The sequence below is a fragment of the Vulpes lagopus genome, chromosome 11 (genome assembly GCF_018345385.1).
Source record: "Vulpes lagopus strain Blue_001 chromosome 11, ASM1834538v1, whole genome shotgun sequence".
In the NCBI taxonomy this organism is placed as follows: Eukaryota; Metazoa; Chordata; class Mammalia; order Carnivora; family Canidae; genus Vulpes; species Vulpes lagopus.
The window spans coordinates 109986430-109991652 of NC_054834.1; the positions used below are offsets into that span (position 1 = coordinate 109986430).

General features: G+C 34.1%; 1 non-coding gene across 1 annotated transcript; it reads right to left on the bottom strand.

Moving 5' to 3' along the window:
* Positions 1-921: 921 nt before the first annotated feature.
* On the bottom strand, positions 922-1032 carry LOC121472401. Its single transcript, XR_005982883.1, has one exon. It is a non-coding gene; the product is annotated as a U6 spliceosomal RNA (small nuclear RNA).
* Positions 1033-5223: the final 4191 nt, after the last annotated feature.

Below are 5223 nucleotides of genomic sequence, written 5' to 3' on the forward strand. Positions count from 1 at the left end.
AAAATGGTGTATGGCTCAGCAATAGTTTCAAGGGAATAAGAAATTTAATAATGACTGATTTGTAAAGGATCCTTCAAATCTATAAGTCCTTTCCTTAAAAATTTATCTTATTGAAATATTTTCTTTTATGCACTGAGAGGACTTTACTTAGTAATTGCCTGCAACCTTGCTTTTTTTTTTTAATATTGGCAATAGTGAATTTAACATATAAGCAGTTGTGTGTTTATTGTTTTATATTTCTAAAGGTGTTGTGCATACATCGCCCACCCCTCCATCCCAGAAAACCATTTATTTGTTTTCTGTCATTATAGATTAATTTGCATTTTATAGAATTTCCTATAAATGGAATCATATATTATGTACCTTTTTTTAGTCCAGTTTCTCTCTCTCGGTATTTTATTTTCATAGGTATCAAGATTGGTGACTGGCTCCGTAGTTGATGATTTTCGTAACCGAGCAGTAGTCCATTCCATACCAAAGTCTACAATTTGTTACCCACTGACCTGTTGTTGGAGATGGAGACTGTTCCCAGTTTAGGGTTATTACAAGTAACATCCATCAACATGTATACATATAGGCTCTCCTTTTTATTGACTGAACAGCTAGAAATGAAACGACTGGACCCTATGGTGAAAGTATATTTAACTCGAGGAGCTGAAAACTGTTTCCCAGAGCAGTTGTATCACGTCGCATTTGTACCAGCAGCGTATGAGGATTTCAGGAGCTGTCTATCCTCATCAACATTTTAACACCTTATCAATATTTTAGCTGTAGACTTTCTAATAGGTGTGCACTGGTACCTAATTGTTCTGATTTATATTTCTCCAGTGACTAATGATATTGGCCATCTTTTCATGTGCTTTTTACCAAACACACACACACACAATGTGTGTACATTTTTCTTTGATAAAGTGTCTATTTAAATCTTTTGTTTGCTTTTTTCCCCACAAAGGTGTGCATCTTCCTACTGCCAGAGCCATGCTAATCCACTCTGTATTGTTCATATTTTAGCATATGTTGCACCAAAGCAAACATTATTATTTTAAATTGAGTCCCTATTGAGTTTTGAGACTTCTCTATGTATTCTGAATACAAGTTCTTTACTAGATGTGTGGTTTGCAAATATTTTCTCCCCATGTTTGGTCTCTGTCTTCATTTCTTTAACAATGTTATTCAAAGGCCTAAAGTTCTTAATTTTGGTGATGTTCCATATATCAACTATTTCTTTGATGTTTTGGGGGCTTTGGTGTTATATCTAAGAAAACTTTACCTCAAAATCAAAAATATTTTCTCTCACATTTTCTTTTTTGGTGTTTCATTTAGGCCTATGAACTATCTTGAGTTTCTTTTTGTATATGGCGAAAACTATGGATCAAGATTTTTTTAAATAAAGGGATACTCTATAAATAAATAAATAAATAAATACTCAATTATTCCAAACACAATATAAGAATTCTATCTTTTCTTCATGCAATTGACTTTGCATCTTTTTTGGTATCAGTTGACCATATGTGCACGTCTACTTCTGAAATTTCGATTATGTTCCATTAATCTGTCTATCCTTACAGCATGATCGCACTGTATGGACTACTGTAATTTACAACAAGTCCTAAAGTCAGATAGTCTTTATCATCCAACTTTATTCATTCTTTTTCAAGTTGTTTTTGCCTATTCTGGATAATTTATATATATTTTTAAAGGACTTATTTATTTATTTTAGAGAGAGGAGAGAGAGCATGTGCATGCAAACAGGAGGAAGACAGGAAGAGAGAGGATCTCGAGCAGACTTGGCACCAAGAGTGGAGACTGACTTGGGACTCAGTCTCACCACCCTGATAGCATGACCCTGAGGTCATGACCTGAGTGGAAATCAGCTTACCTGACTGAGCAACCCAGGCACCTCTTGGGTGATTTATATTTCTATATGTACCTCAGAATGAGCTTGTCTGTTTCTACTCCCCCCAAAAAAACCTGCTGGTATTTTGACTGAGACTGCATAAAATTTATAATCCAACTTGACTTCTTTTTTTAAATTTTTTTTCCAACTTGACTTCTCAACATTATTTTGTGTTCCATTTCATAAATGAAGTGTATCTCTCCATTTATTTAAGTTTCTTTTGAAATCTTTCATCAGAGTTTTCAAATATTCAATGTATAGGCCTTGTATATATTTTTCTGATTTAAGTACTTTATCTTTTAATGCTATTGTAAATGGTATTTCTTTAAATTTCCAATCTTATGCTATTAATATAGATGACAAAATTAATTTTAGTATATTCATCTGGTACTCTGCAATGCATTAACCTCACTTAGAAGTTCCACTTTTTTATTTTCCAATCTGGATGGCTTTCATTTACTTTTTTTGCCCTACTGACCTATCTTGAATCTATCTGAACCGCCATACAATGATCAGTAGAAGTGGTGAGAGTGAACATGCTTGCCTTCTTGAAGATCTTAGGGGGAAACATATATACACATAACCAAGTAAGAATAAATTACATAGCCCATTGCCCCAGAATATGAAAAATAAATACGTTCTGTTATGTAATCACAGTACAATTATCAGCTTTGTAAATTTAAATTGATATAATACTTCGATCTATTTTAGCATCAATATTCCAATTTTGTTAGTTGGTCTAGAAACGTCATTTACACCATTTCCCCCCTGTATTAGAGTATCCGGTCCGAGGCCAGATATTGTGCCATCTGCTATTTCTCTTTAGTTTCCTTTAATATTGAACATCCCTAACAATCTTTCTTTTATGATACTGACATTTTGAAGAGTAAAGACCTCCTTTTTAAGTCCCATGTTCCTCTCTTATGTTCATCTGATGTTTCCTCATGATTAGATTGACGTTATGCACTCTCAGCTGGAATACTGCACAGCTGCACTGTATCTTTCTAAGTTCACACTTGGAGACATATGATATCCATCTATCCTTCATTGGTGATGTTGGTTTTGATCACCTCATTAAAATAGTGCTGAAATCTCCACTGTACGATTATGGACTTCTCTCCCTTGAAATTAATAATTAGTCTGTGGGGAGACACTGTAAGATAATGTAAATATCCACTCCTAATAAACATTTCTTTTTTAAATTTGTCATACCTTCATGATTTTGCCTAATTCCATGTAGAACATAATGTTTTTCAAATGATTATTTTCCAAATTTAACATTCCCTCCACATTGATCAGTTGGTCATCTGTGTTTACTATAAGGAAGAGGTCTCCTTTCTTTAATTATACATTCCTCCACTTATAAATGTGGACCCTTGAATTCCCATTCATTTAGTGGATTACAATTCATTAAGGTGTATAATTATTTTAGTACTGAAATTGTCCCAGATTTGGCCAGTAATGCCCCTTCAAACTGCAGTTGTGTCCTTATGACATGTTCCCATCACTCCTTTTGTGGTACTTCCTTACTTCCTGGCATAACAAGGAACATCAGGACCATCTTACTGTGTCCAGCCCTGGTATCAGATTCTTCAAGGTGCTTTCATTCACTTTAGGGAAGAGTGGTAACAGAGAAATCGTGGGCATCAGATGGGTTCATTGCTCCTGGGGTGTCATTTCTTCTTGATCTTTCCTTGGACAGAGCTAAGAAAAATGAAAACACAGTAATATAGAATCTCAGAGGGAGCATATTGACTTCTGAAAATTCATGTGTTTCAAGTGCAAGCAGGATGTGTTCTTTTCCAGTTCTCTTTCTCGGGAATCATACCATAATCCAGAAAAAAAAAAAGAAAAGTAAATGATGCCACCTTTAATAAGTTTTTGTATAAGCCATTGTCTTTGTGCCCTGCAATAGCAGATGAGGTACATGGATGCTATATTTTGAAAAAATAAGTAAATATATACATTACATTAAATGCAATGTGTGCATGTTTTCTAATTGTATGACTATGATTAAATATAAGGGAAAGCCTGAACTTAACCCACAACTTTTTTTTTTTCACATTCTTCATTTGAATTTTGGTAGGAAGTGTACTCATTATACAAGATTATTTATTAACTAAAGGATGGATAAAGATTCAACAATAATAATCAAATTAAAGGTGTAAAATAAAATCAAATTTAGCCAACTACTTATTTTCTTATATCTCTTCCTCCTGTCTTCAATTCCACTCCTAAGCCAGCCAACACTCTGGCTCCTACTTCACAGACTTGGTCAAATACTTTTTCCATCTCAAAATCTCACTCCCATTAGTTTCTTTTCCAAGTTATGTCATATGTTAGTTTCACATTCTTTCCTCTCCCTTCTCAGATCTCACTTTAACATATCAAGACTTATTGATCACATAAGTCTAAAAATTGGATTGCAGCAAGTTGGCCATTTTGTGGTGAATTAATATCAATATAACATGATTTATCAGATCATTTTAATAATTGAAAAAATGACAGGAAAAACACCTACAGGATTATAGTCTAACAGCAGCAGTATAATATTAGATTTTTGGTTTTAAAATAAAATTTTTATGAAATCTTATTTTCTTATGTTAATATTTCATAATCTAAATCCTATCTCCTACATTTTACTCTTTTATTCAGTTAGGAAATGATTACTATAGTCATATGTATCTTCTGTTAGCAGAATTTCAAAAAAAGCATTACACTAAGATATGAGCTGAGAATATTTTGACTAAGACAAAAGAAATTTGAGACACAATATAACAAATAAGGAATAAGACGTTCCTATTAAATTCTTTTAAATTTTTGTAGTTATTGTTTTTTTGTTTTATTTTGTTAGTGTGAACATAATTTTGCTATTTTGGTATGAAAGAGACAGTTCTATTTAATAATATATGGGAGCTCCTCAGCAGCATACTTGTCTTAAGCATAGAGAGTGAGTGTAGTGCTCTAATGATACCAGATGCTCTACTCTCCGCAACATTAGCTCATGGTCTAAGGAGAATTGTAACATGTGGCAGATTCAGAAAAGAGATGGATTCCAAATCCTTAGCAAGAGTTCTGAAAAATGCCAATAATATTTTGGCAAGGAAAAATCGATACACATGGTGTTGGCCACAGTCCCAAGCTTGGCCTGGTTCCATCCTTTTGCTTCACCTACATCCAACTTTGTTTCAGAATGGTTACCGCAGCGGGTCTGAGAGGAGGGACAAACAAAGCCTCCACATCCGGCTACAAAGCTGTGAAGGGTCACCCAGCCTCACCTACAGGTGACTCTGGTCACCGAGCCAGATCTAGGCAGGTCGACATTT